Source organism: Sminthopsis crassicaudata, chromosome 5 (genome assembly GCF_048593235.1).
Source record: "Sminthopsis crassicaudata isolate SCR6 chromosome 5, ASM4859323v1, whole genome shotgun sequence".
Classification (NCBI taxonomy): Eukaryota; Metazoa; Chordata; class Mammalia; order Dasyuromorphia; family Dasyuridae; genus Sminthopsis; species Sminthopsis crassicaudata.
This window is the reverse complement of record NC_133621.1, coordinates 18,429,604-18,444,338: the sequence shown is the minus strand read 5'-3', so window position 1 is coordinate 18,444,338 and position 14,735 is coordinate 18,429,604.

Genomic DNA, 14,735 nt, shown 5'->3' with positions numbered 1-14,735 from the left:
TAATGCAGACAAGATTACAAGGGAAGCTGTTAGGATTACCAGGTGAGAACTCAGGTTGTCTGGACAGTGACAAGGTGAGAACTCAGGTTGTCTAGACAGTGACAAGGTGAGAATTCAGGTTTACTTGACAGTTCTCTGGCTCAGACCTTTGGTTTGGGCCTTTAAAGGGAGTTTACACCTTAGGAATTCTAGGAGGAGCAAGCTCATTGGTTGAAGTGGTTCTTTCCAGAAGCCCTTGCATTATCCCATGCCCATTCTCTAGGAGGATAAAGAGGGCAGCACTCCAGAGATAGAGAGTCTCTGCTCCACATCAGGTTTGACGCGGCTCACTGCAGGAAGGGAAGTCACTTCTCTGGACAAGAATTAACGGCAACTGTCTGGAGACAACGGTTCTCTACAGGAAGAAGAATCTGTCCGAGAGATTTGAGTTGACACAGCAGATCTCTTCCCAGAGAGCGATCTGCAGCTTCTGGAGACAACAGCACGTTACACTTGGGCATATGGACAAGACCTTCACAGATTTGACTGGCATGTACCAGTTACAATCTCCATCACTAGAAAAAACAAATAATGAGGCGTGTATAATGACTAGAGTTTGGGGCTTGTAGTCAGCAGGACCTGGACTTCAAATCTGACCTCAGACACTTAACTTGGCTCTGTGACTCTAAACAAGTCACAAGTCCTATCTGCCTCAGTTTCTTCAACTGGAAAATGAAGGATTGTTGTGAAAATAAAATGAGATAATATTTGTAAATGCTCTATAAACCTTAAAATGCTATATCAAATCAATGAGATCATAGAATATACACATGTATACACAAACACACATACTCATTCTAAAACCCTGCCTCTCTGTAACTGAGATAAATACATGCATATATATATATATATATGTGTGTGTGTGTGTGTGTGTGTGTGTGTGTGTGTGTGTGCACACATATATGTATGTGTTATGTAGATTTAGTCCCACACATGTCTATAGGAAGCAATAAATTGGGAAAACCTTTTTACATCCAAAGAATGGATTAAGAATCTGATAAAGGCCTCATTTCTAAAATATATAGAGAATTGACTTAATTGTATAATAGTTCAAGCCATTCTCCAATTAATAAATGGTCAAAGGATATGAACAGACAATTTTCTTTTTTTTCCCCTTTTTTTTTTAGAATTTTTACCCACAGTATATATGCATGAGCAATTTTTTTATAACATTATCCCTTGGATTCATTTTTCCAAATTATCCCCCCCTCCCTCCACTCCCTCCCCCCGATGACAGGCAATCCCATACATTTTACATGTGTTATAATATAACCTAGATACAATATATATGTGTAAATACCATTTTCTTGTTGCACATTAAGTATTAGATTCCAAAGGTACATGTAACCTGGGTAGATAGACAGTAGTGCTAACAGTTTACATTCACTTCCCAGTGTTCCTTCTCTGGGTGTAGTTGTTTCTGTCTATCATTGATCAACTGGAAGTGAGTTGGATCTTCTTTATGTTGAAGATATCCACTTCCATCAGAATATTCTTCATACAGCTTTGAAGTGTACAGCGATCTCCTGGTTCTGTTCATTTCACTCAGCATCAGTTGATGTAAGTCTCTCCAAGCCTCTCTGTATTCCTCCTGCTGGTCATTTCTTACAGAGCAATAATATTCCATAACCTTCATATACCATAATTTACCCAACCATTCTCCAATTGATGGACATCCATTAATCTTCCAGTTTCTAGCTACAACAAAAAGAGCTGCCACAAACATTTTGGCACATACAGGTCCCTTTCCGCTCTTTAGTATTTCTTTGGGATATAAGCCCAATAACAGCAATGCTGGGTCAAAGGGTATGTAGTTTGATAACTTTTTGGGCATAGTTCCAAATCACTCTCCAGAATGGTTGGATTCTTTCACAACTCCACCAACAATGTATCAGTGTCCCAGTTTTCCCACATCTCCTCCAACATTCATCATTATTTGTTCCTGTCATCTTAGCCAATCTGACAGGTGTGTAGTGGTATCTCAGAGTTGTCTTAATTTGCATTTCTCTGATCAGTAGTGATTTGGAACACTTTCATATGAGTGGATATAGTTTCAATTTCATCATCTGAGAATTGTCATGAACAGACAATTTTCAGATGAAGAAATTGAAAAGGCCACATGAAAAGGTGCTCCAAATCACTACTGATCAGAGAAATGCAAATTAAGACAACTCTGAGATACTACTACACACCTCTCACATTGGCTAAGATGACAGGGAAAAATAACAAATGTTGGAGGGGATGTGGGAAAACTGGGACACTGATGCATTGTTGGAGGAACTGTGAATGGATCCAACCTTTCTGGAGAGCAATTTGGAACTATGCTCAAAAAGTTATCAAACTTTGACCCAGCAGTGTTTCAACTGAGATATTAAAGGAGGGAAAGGGACTCACATGTGCAAAAATGTTTGTGGCAGCCCTTTTTGTAGTGGCAAGGAACTGGAAATGGAGTGGCTGCCTATCATTGGAGAATGGCTGAGTATATTATGGTATATGAGTGCAATGGAATATTATTGTTCTGTAAGAAATGACCATCAGGATGATTTTAAAGAGGCCTGGGGAGACTTACACAGGAACTGATGCTGAGTGAAATGAGCAGAACCAGGTGATCATTGTACATGGCAACATCAAAACTATATGATGATCAATTCTGATGGACGTGGTTCTCTTCAATAACAAGAGGATTCAAATCAGTTCTACTTGTTCAGTGATGAAGAGAGCCATCTACACCCAGGGAGAACCGTGGGAACTGAGTGTGGAACACAACATATCATTCTCACTTTCTCTGTTGTTATTTCCTTGCATTTTGTTTTCTTTCTCAGTTTTTCTTTTCCTTCCTTCATGAAACAATAAGATAAAGCCAAAAGAAAGAAATATGAAATATCTCAATACAAAAACAAGTGGCTTGAAAAACAGATTGTGGACAGATAATTTTTAAAATTACTTAACTATTTAAAAGCCATGATCAAAGAAAGAACCTAGGTACCATATGTGAAGAAATTATCAAGGAAAACTGCCATGATATTTTACATTCAGAGAGTAAAAAAGAAATTAAAGGAATCCTCACATCATGTTCTGAAAGAGATCTCATTTTGCACAAACAAAACTAATGCAAACAAGATTAGAAGGGAAGTAACAAATTGGGAAAACATTTTTACAATTAAAGGTTCTGATAAAGGCCTCATCTCCAAAATATACAGAGAATTGACTTTAATTTATAAGAAATCAAGCCATTCTCCAATTGATAAATGGTCAAAGGATATGAACAGACAATTTTCAGATGATGAAATTAAAACTATTTCCACTCATATGAAAGAGTGTTCCAAATCACTATTGATCAGAGAAATGCAAATTAAGACAACCCTGAGATACAACTACACACCTGTCAGATTGGATAAGATGACAGGAACAAATAATGATGAATGTTGGAGGGGATGTGGGGAAACTGGGACACTGATGCATTGTTGGTGGAGTTGTGAAAGAATCCAACCATTCTGGAGAGCAATCTGTAATTATGTCCAAAAAGTTATCAAAAAGTGCATACCCTTTGGCCCAGCAGTGCTACTACTGGGCTTATATCCCAAGGAAATACTAAAAAAGGGAAAGGGACCTGTATGTGCCAAAATGTTTGTGGCAGCCCTTTTTGTAGTGAATAGAAACTGGAAAATGAATGGATGTCCATCAATTGGAGAATGGTTGAGTAAATTATGGTATATGAATGTTATGGAATATTATTGTTGTATAAGAAATGACCAGCAGGAGGAATACAGAGAGGCTGGAGAGACTTACATCAAACTGATGCTGAGTGAAACAAGCAGAACTAGGAGATCATTATACACTTCAACAATAATACTGTATGAGGATGTAATCTAATGGAAGTGGATAGCTTCAACATAGAGAAGAGCTAATCCAATTCCAATTGATCAATGATGGACAGAATCAGCTACACCCAGAAAAGGAACACTGGGAAATGAGTGTAAACTGTGAGCATTTTTTGTTTGCTTGTTTGTTTGTTTTTCTTCCCAGATTATTTTTACCTTCCGAATGCAATTCTTCCTTTGCTAAAACAACAACAAAATTCGGTTCTGCACATATATATTGTACCAAGCATATACTATAAGATATTTAATATGTATGGAAATGCCTGCCATCTAGGGGAGGGGGTGGAGGGAAGGAGGGGAAAAATTCGGAACAGAAGGGAGTACAAGGGATAATGTTGTAAAAAAGTTATCTATGCATATGTACTGTCAAAAAAAAAGTTATAATTATAAAATTAATAAAAAAGAAAAAGAAAAAAAGATCTCAAAATGAAAATTCTCAAGAATATTATAGTCAAATTCCAGAGATCCCAGATCAAAGAGCAAAAGATATCAATGAAAAGGAAACTTATGAAAATTGTTGCAATAGTCCAGGTGACATGTTATGAGAGTTTGAGCCAAAGTTGTTTGATTTCTGGCTCAAAGTATTAGAAAATGGACATTCAAATGGACCACAGTCAGGAACACAAAAATTTAGGGGCTTTCACATTAAAGATGTCAAGGATTTGCAATAGGATATTCCAGAAGGCAAAAGAGCTGAAAGGAATTACAGCCAAGAATAACTTATCCAACAAAACTGAGTATAACCCTTCAGGGAAAAAAGATTAATGTTTAATGAAGTAAAGGACTAGATATGACTTTTAAATAGAAGACTCAAGAAAATCATAAAAAGATAAGCCTGAAATATTAATCAATGAAATGATAACAAAAAATGTTTTAAAAAAACAAGTTTTTCTGACAAAGGTCTCATATTTCAAATATATATTGAGCATGGAACTGAGTTAAATTTATAAAACAGAGCTATTCACCAACTGATAAAAGGTCAGGCAATTTTCAGAAAAAATCAAAGCTACCTATAGTCATGGAAAAAATATTCAAATTACTGTTGGATTACCTCACACAGAAATGACAAATGCTAGAGGGGGATAATGGAAAAACAGGTACACTAATGAACTGTTGTTGGAGTTGTGAACTGGCCCAACCATTCTGGAGAACAATAACAACTATGCTCAAAGTTTTATAAGACTGTTCATATCTCTTGAACCAGAAATATCACTATTAGATTTGTATCTCAAAGAAGTCAAAGGAAAAGGGAAAAGAGTTATAGGCATAAAATATTTATAGCAGCTCTTTTTATGGTGACAAAGAATTAGAAATTGAGGGGATGTCCTTCAATTAGGGAATGGCTAAGTAAGTTGTGCTATGTGATTTGCTGCTATTGTTGTTTGTTTTGTTTCAATTTTTTTGATTTCTCAATAGTATTTTATTTCTCCAAATACATAAAAAGACAGTTTTCAACATTCATCACTGAAAGACTCTGTTCTAAATGTTTTTCCCTCCTTCCCTTAACTATTCCCTTCTTCCCTTAACTCTTCCCTTCTCAAGACAGCAAGCAATCTGACTAAACTAAAAAAAAAAAAAAAAAAAAAAAAAAAAAAAAAACCTAAAAGGAGTAACCATCCTTTTGAACACATTTCCATATTTGTCATGTCATACAATAAAAATCCTACCAAAAGGTAAAAAAAGCACAAGAAGGAAAAAAAAAAGCTGAAAATACTATCCTTTGATCCACATTGAGTCATTGTAATTCTCTCTGGATGCAAATGGCATGTTCCATCCCAAGTCTAATAGAATTGTCTTAGATCACTGCATTGCTGAGAAGAGACTAGTTCATCACAGTTACTTATCACATCTTGCTTTTACTGTGTACAATGATCTCCTGGTTCTGCTCACTTCACACAACATCAGTTCATGTAAGTCCCTCCAGACTTTTCTGAAATCAGCCTGCTGATCATTTCTCACAGAACAAGAATATTCCATTATATTCATATATCATAATTTATTCAGCCATCCCCTAACTGATGGGTATTTACTCAATTTCCAGTTCCTGGATACTATAAAAAGAGCTGCTACAAACATTTTTATATGTTCTTTTCCCCTTTTTTTAACAACCCTTTGGACATAGTCCCCAGTTGCTCTCCAGGATGGTTGGATCATTTCACAACTTTATCAACAATGCATTAGTGTCCCAGTTTTCCCACATCCCCTTTAACATTTATCAGTTTTTCCCATTATCTTAGTCTGAGAGGTATGAAGAGATACCAAAAAGAAAAAGTGCTCCAAAAGGTAATTCAGTCAATGCAGTGTGGCCACCCAAGTCCCAAGCCACTCTGTGCTGGTTCCATCACTCTTCAGGGCTCAGTTCCCTGGGCATTTTGACTAAGGATAGAAAAATTCTCCAAGAATTTTTAAACTTGACTTTACATAGAGAAAGGAAATCTGGCTGAATGTGTAGACAGCATATCATAAAAGGAAGCCCCTTCTGGTGTTTTCATCTATATGAAACTCCTCCTCTTGTCTTCATCTGAGATAATGTTTCACCTAGCCCTAGGGGTGTGTGTGTGAGCAATCGCTAAAGGTAGTTTCTCTAGCCAATTTAACAAATGGTACATTAAGCTGATCATTTCTTAAGTGCCTACTGTGTTCCAGGCAATGTGCTAAGTGCTTTACAAATATTCTCATTTTGTCTTCACAACACTCCAGGGACATAGGTGCTATTACCAATAAGGTAACTGAGTTAGAGATTAAATAACTTGCCCAGGGTCACATGGCTAGTAAGTATTTGGGGCTGGATTTGAACTCAAGGCTCTATCCACTGTGCCTCCCAGCTGCTCAAGGTGCAGCAGCCCACACAGTTTGACATGTATGAGCTCACTTAGCCATCCCCACTTTGAGCTGCCATTCACTCACTCCGGACATGTCCCCATGGGACCCCTCCTTGTGATCTCATGTGTCTAGCAGTGAGATCTCTGAGTCACAACTGGCATTTTAATCACTTGGAAAATTTAAAATTCCAAATTGCTTTCCAGAATTGCGAGATAATAATTCATTTGGACCCCTACTCTATTCCAGTTAGTATTAATCAGTTTGATATGATTCTGTGGTTTTTTGGAGATCTTGGAGCAGCCTTTGTTTCAGTAGACTTAATCACCACAAAAACAGCCAGGTGTTAAAGTCCAAAGTCCAGATTCTTTTATCTTTTATTATCTCCTTCCTGGGGCTGGGCTTCTTTCTTTGGGAGCCTTTCAGACCAGCCTTGGTCTCAGTGGGGGAAGTGCAGGAGGCTAGCTACCAGGGTAGTCTGAGATGAAGTGAATGAATCTGTCTCTCAGTCCCTGCTGGCTGTCATATACTCTATTATAATTACATCATGGTAGGTGTGAATCTTGTAGAACTATTTTAAGTACTAAGTACATGTATTGAACTGGAGAACTATTAATCACCATGCTAAAATAGATAACCATTGTCTTTATCAATTCCACTGAGTTAGCACCTTGTAAGAATCCTTGTTTTAAATACAAGAGTTGTGGCCCATTACATGATTCTGTAATGCTGGAGAAACTGAGGCAAGATAGAGATTAGAGAGTGGCAGGGGGATGAAGTCCAAACTCTGGTGAGTTTAAACTCCTCCAGGCAGGAACCATAAATCCGGTTCTGACAGGTTGGGGGGTAGGACCATAAATTCTAACAAACTGGGAAGTAAGAAAGTGTCTGGCTAGAGACAGAAAGTCTGGACTCCCCCTTTTTGAGTTTACACATTGACAATTTATAATCTTAGAGCAAGTAGCCCTGAGTTATATAAGTCTTAATGAGCCAGAAGTGGGGAATTGCAACTAAGGGGATTGAGGCAGAAAAATTAAGGAAACCGAGGCAGAACAATTAGGGAAACTGAGTCAGGACAATAAAAGAGAACTGTGGCACAACAATTCCATAGGGGTAGAGATTATAGGTTTTATATAGTAAGTCCCAGAGCTATGAGATGTAAATTCAATTGCTTAATTGTAAGTTCACTTGCTTAATCATGTTGATGGGGTGAATGGACCTCAGTGAAATACTTTGTCCCTGGCTGTAACCCAGTGTCTGAGTGGGCCCCAGTGAGGAGCAAGCTGATCCTGTAGGATTGTCTTGTACTGACATTATCACGTAGAGACAGAGTTACCCAGTACTGATGCCCACGATCACCTCATGCAATTTGGAAGTTAAGCTATAGACAATTCCCGAGGCTATTAGTATTAACAGAACATTGGGATCTCTGGTAAATGCAAGCAATTAGTATGGTTAGCATACCTTGTTTAGGGTCCTTTCTCATCAAAGGTCCCACTTGAAATTGCAAATTCATTAGGAACTTTACCCACTTGCTAAACATAATCAAGACTTGCCCCTTGACCTGGAAATGGCCTGAGCCTGGGAATTTATCCCAGAAAACTCGCTACCTTCATGATTTGTATTTTCCTGACCTATTGGGAGTCATCAGTAGGAAGGTAACTAGAAGCCCCCACCCTTGTTTTTCCTTGTCACAGTGACCAAGTCCAGCATGGTGGAGATGACTCAATGAAAAGGAAAGTTCTCCAACTATTTTTGTACCTCCAGACCATTCTCCTTTGTTCAACATGAGCAAGTGGCCATCTTATGACCACTTGGTCAGTGGAGATGCTGAAGGTTCACCCAACGAACTGCTCCCTCCCCCCCGCCGACATACCATTAAAGGGGATAGCTTAGATCATGAGGAAGATCTAGGTCCACTTCATTGGAAGGGACTATGGACCCCTTAGTAAAGGGCCATGGGCTCAGAGCTCTGCTTCAGTATTTGTACAGTGATGATCTCCACAGGTGATAGATCAATTCGAATCTCTGGATATTAGTATGCTTGTCTTTGAAAACCCCTCTCCAACATTATTTTCATCCTTTGTCATCTTAATTAATGTTCTGGGTAGAAAGTGTAACCCTGGAGTTTTTTCATACACATTTTTCTTATTATTAGAGATTTGAGGCAGTTTTTCATATAGTTAATAGTTTGTAATTCTTCTTCTGAGACTTTTCTTTCATAGACTTTTATCACTTATTAATTGGGGAATGTTTCATGATTTCACATATTTATGTTAGTTCCTTGATATTAGACCCTTACTGAATATAGTTGATGAAAAGGTTTTTTTTCCCCCAAAAACAAAACCCGTTTCTTCAAGTGTAATTCCAGAGAAACCAAGGAAAGACAGAGATTAAAAGTTTTTAATATTTTAATAGTGGAGAAGTTGGACTAACAGCTGAACAGGATCCATGACCAAAACCTCCAGATGGCTGAATGGGATTCTTGTCTCAAAGCATCCAGCAACTAGCAAGTAATTCCAGAGACTTTTTTTAGGGCTCCAGAAATCAGGGAAACAAAGGCAAAAGGGGGCAGAGCACTGGATGAGTGGAAATTCTGGGAAAGACCATAATTTTTTAATTCTTATAGGTTGAGGGTGAAGAAGAAGGATGAAGGTGGTCTAGCAGGAGATAGGAAGTCTGGGCCAGGAAAGATGGAGAGTACCATCTAGTACTTGAGATAAGCCATTTGAAGTTTTATGACTTTTTGGAATGCCAACGTGGTTAGAGCTCCATAACCCTAATTATCTCAGTCCTAATAGCCAGGAAGGAGATACCACCAGGGAAACTGAGGCAGAGAAATTGAAGCATAACACAAGATTTGGATTGGTCAGATTTATAATCCTCCTTATCCATGCATTACATATGTCAGAAAATGGCGGCTGTCTCCTCTCCTGGGGAGGATCAGTTAATATGTATGAGGTACTTGCAAAAAGCTTGTGCCCTGTCATTAACCCTAGCTGATTTGGGTCACTGCAGGTGTGGGCCCTTTATCAGGAACTTTGCTGTTCAGCAGGTTTCTTGACTCACAAGGTGATTGCTTAGAGACATCTTAACAAGATATTTTGCCCCTCCCTTTATTCTGTGGAAGGAATATCTGTGGAAACCCAACTTTTCATACTCTTCATATTAATGATATAGACTAATAATGTCTGTCTCTTCTGGTTCCCATTTAGACAATATGGTTTCCCCAGGGATTTGTAGGAACTTCATAATTTTTACTAAAAGGAAGTTGGATGCGTGCCCTTTCAGACTTAGGCAACGTGTAGGATGTAACAAAAACAATACAATTTGCTAAAAGGTGATCTCCCTTCAGTTTTGAGAAGATCACCTTTCACCAGTGAAAAACTTTTTACTTTGGTTTGGCTCCTTTACACCCAAAACAAAAAAAAAAATGTAGCCCATTTATAATTAAGAAGGTCAGGAAAGCAGCTGAGTAGCTATGGGGACAACAAATTTGTCCCCAGGAATAATTGCTACAAAGACTTTTCTCCAGCTACACATTTGTAAGGATTTCAGGGAGAACTTTAACATTTTACAACCTGGGGAACCCAGAACTGATGAATTGTTGATTATTGGGCAAGTGATTATAGCTTATTATATACTAATATTATACTACTAATAACAACAATGATAATAAGTTTTAATTTTACCTAATGCTTACTGAATGCCAGGGACTGTGCTAAGCTCTGGGGATACCAAGAAAGGTAGAAGACAGACCCTGATCTCAAGCATTTCTCAGCCTAATGATGGACACAACATGCAAACAACTGAGTACAGGCAAGCTATAGAAGGTATTGATTGGAAATAATCAGCAGACAGGAAGTACTAGAATTAATTGAAACATTCTCCTGATTGTCTGACAGCCAAAGGCAGCTTTTATTTAATGTTGACTGGGGAAGAAATTAGGGGAGGAAAGTCACAGATTCTTCTGGGTTGTGCTGCTCCAATATTCTCCTCCCTGTGGTCGTTTCCCTCAAACTAGACTTCACATTTATAAGGGCCCATAAGTAGAGCACAATATGCATCTGTGCTAGAAAGGATTACATCCTATTCCTTCATCCTTGCCCTCTATCCCAAAAACCTGTACAAAGTTTCACTCTGTTTACAAGGATATGATGAACACAAGTATATGATATGACTGTTGCCTTATATGGATGAGAGCCAGGTCCATTGTATATTAAGGGTTCCTTTGTGCTGTTATTTTTCTTTGAAAAGCTGAGTACTTTAGCTTAACCAGAATACAATATTTTTGTACAATAATGATGTGACACATTTATTTACTCTTTGAAGTTTACAAGAAAAATTTTTTTCTTACAAAAACCCTAATGAGATGTGTGGTCTGAGCATTATTAATTAATTAAAATAAAATTAATTATTTTGTGTAGCCTTTGATTGGCAAGAAGATTGATGGGAAGTATACTTTTTTCCATGTGGAAGAAGAGTTAGAAAGAACATAGGAGGCAGAAGTCAAATGAGCATAGGGAAAACCCAGGAATTTTGGAGGTTTTAAAGTACATGGATTTCATGAAAAGATATCAGTACCTGTGCATAGAACTAGCAGTCAACTGGGTGGAGATGATGCTACTTCAAACTGAATGTAATCATGAGCAGTCTTGCCTGGCATACTGATCTATATAAAGAATGATCTTCATGGACAGGATTTGCTACTGGGCCCTGATAAATTCATCCTCTCTTCAATTTCTCTTCCCCTACCCCAATAATGCCCAGCAAACTGACATCTCATAGCCTCTACCCTCAATAAATTTTATTTGCTGTCTGTATTTTTATAATGGCCTTTGTCTCCAGATAAAAAGAAGATGATTTTTACTGCTTTTTTGAATGTTTGCTATAAATAAATGGGTCCTACCAAGGTAAGACAAAGAGGGATTCTCTAAATAAATAGCCTTTGATATAATTGTAAATTTATGTTGAAATTCTCTCCCTTTCAATTCCCTTTTTTGTCTTCTCTTTTCTCCCATTTTTTCTTTTTCTTCTCTTTCTCTCTTCCTCTTCCCTATCTTCAAATCTCTCCTTATTTTTGTGAGTAAAAGCATGCTCATTTCCCTTTGATCTTGCATTCCTTACACCATTGTCTGTTTACATTTTTCCTCTCTTTTACACCCAAACTCCTTAAGAGAAGTTCAATATAAGGAAAAGCTTCCTAGCAATTAGGTTATCTAATACTGGAACAGATCTAGAAGAGTCAGGATTTCCTCCACCTTCCTCCAGACAAACATTTGTCCCACAAGTGAGAAAGGATGTGGCTCGGGGGCCAGAGAACCATAGATAGTCTTCTAGGAGTCTGTGATGTAAGAAATTCTGCAAAGTCAGTTGAGGCAGTGTGATGTAACAGTTGGGATGCTAGGCAGTTTCAAATCCCATCTCTAAGGCTGACTGGGGGGCATGGGACCTGTCCTTCTGAATGATTTCCCCACCTATAGAAACAAGACAGCAATTTTACTGTTTGGCCTTGTGCCGATTACTCAAGTTACTTGCCTTTAGTTTCTTCACCTACAAAACCAAAAGTTTGGATCAGATAATCTCTAAATTTCCTTCTAGCTCTAATCTGTGATCCTGTGAACTAAGGCATACAGTTTAGACAGAATTTAGAAAAGTAATCCTGTTATAAGGGACTTGGGAAGGATTTGTATAGATCAGGCAAGAATCTGACTCCTTAGAATGATGAGCCATGAATTGGTAGAGCACAAGATTCTAGGCTAAAAACTCATCTTTTTTAATGGACTCGATGTGGAGTTTCAGCTACATCACAGCAATTTTTTTTATTGATAGATCTGTCGACTTCATAGAGTTATAAAAAGTTGTCCATTTTTTTAAATAACTAAAAATATCATGTCATGTATTTTACTAATTCTTTATGAATAAATGTGGAATGGTATTAGTTCTTGCTATTACTAGACCCATCAGAGAGGAAGTACTCAATAGATGCTCAGTGACTAATCACTGCCACTGGGAATATAATTTTATAGTACATACAGATGGGCATTTTTCTACTGCTTATTGTGTTCAGCTGTGGTCATTTGGGGTATTTGGATAGCTATTAATACAACTAGCATGTCATTTTTGAGTAAAATGGCCAATGTCACATTATTCTAGAATAGATTGACTAGTGTTAATCTGTACTTGCTCTCTGCAAGCCTACTTGCAAGGTAATTTGTTAATATTCTGGGAAAAATAATTATTTCCTCTGTTTCTTAATAGCGAAGCTTTATAGGTATTTGGCTCTTAAAAGAGGCTCTGGTATAAGAAAGTACCAACATATTGCTATGTTGAAAGCCCATCTCAAGTCAATAATCTTGATTTCGTGGAAAAACAACTTCTTAATTTCTGATTTTCCAGTTCTTGCTTGACCTTGGAAATTAGTGTCTGAGTTAACTTACATCATATGTGACAGAACAAACAACGTGTACCTTTTTAATGCTCCCATAAATATACTGTTTTGTCAAACTCTGTCCCAAAGCTATTTGTATGATGCAGAGGGAATTTCTTCTGGGTGACTAGAAAGGACAAGTGTTTGGCACATATGGCCAAGTTATGCTCTGGCAGGGTTTTTCTTGGCTTTGTGAAGAATATTACATAATATTCTAAAACTTAGTACTATAAAAGTTATTTTGAAAATGTAGGCACTGGACAGAAAAGAAAGGAAAAGGAAAAGGAAAGAAGGAAGGAAAGGAAAAAAGACAGAAGGAAAGGAAGGAAAGAAGGAAGATACAGAAGGAAAGAAAGGGAAGGAAGGAAGGAATGAAGGGAAGAAAAAAAGGAAGGAAAAACATTTATTAAGCATCTATTACAGGCAATTATCATACTAAGTGCTGAGGATATGATAGAAGGGGAAAAAAGCCCCAGCTCACAAAGAATTCAATGGAAGATGATACACATAGGATAGTTCAACTTGAGGGCTGATGGAAAGAGGTGCTTGTTTAGGGCAAAGTGACAAAGCATCTTCTATACTAACTTTTCCACTGATAAAATATGATCTGTTTCTGACATTGAGCCAAAGACTTTGCTGGCAAGACCTTAGTTTTTGGTTGTTATTCTAAGTCTTCAGTAGTTATGCTAAGGTGTGAGGTCAATTCTCAAGGCTTGCCCCACACACAACCATGGTGGCTGGGATGGGAGGAGGAATGGAGACAAATTGGAAGCAGGCCCTCTGCTTGGAGTGAAATGCCTTTTATCCCGAACTGAAACTCTTGAGCTTACCTGGTTTGCTGATTACAGCTGGTTGGTGCTGATGGTAACAGGTAACACTTAACCCTTTTTTTTTCTCTTTTTTTCCCACTGTCAGTCTCAGTGGATTCAATATTCATCTAGTCCAAGGGTATTAATCTGAGGTCAATGAACTTTTAAAATAGACAGATACTTATTTCAATATCATGGGTTTGTTTTGTTTTGGTTTGGTTTTTGGGTTTTGGGGTTGTTGGGTGGTAGTGGTTGTTGTTGTTGTTGAGTTTTTTGGGGTTTTTTGATGTATGTTATCCTGTGTATTTCATTTTATGCATTAAAAAACATTCTGAGAAATTCATAGACTTTACCTGACAGCCCAAAGAGTTCACAATACAAAAAGTTCAAGGATTCTTATTCTAGGGGATCCTTTTGCTCCCTTGACATAGCAAACTCCTTGACTTTCTAGGCTCCACAAACCATCAGCTTAACCTCACATTAGTCATGCTACTTTGGAACCTTCCTACCTGTGGTTCTTGAGGCTAACTGGAAACAGGCAAATGATGTGAATACATACTTATGTTTCTATAAGGTGACTTGCAGTGGGCAGATGTAATGCTGGAGAAACTGAGGCAAGACAGATTAGGGTTTTTAATATTTTAATAGTGGAGAAGTTGGGCTAGCCATACTAGCCATAGTCAGTTGGCTGGATTGGACTCTTGTCTCAAAGCATCCAGCATCTAGAAATTAATTCCAGAGACTTTTATAGGGCCC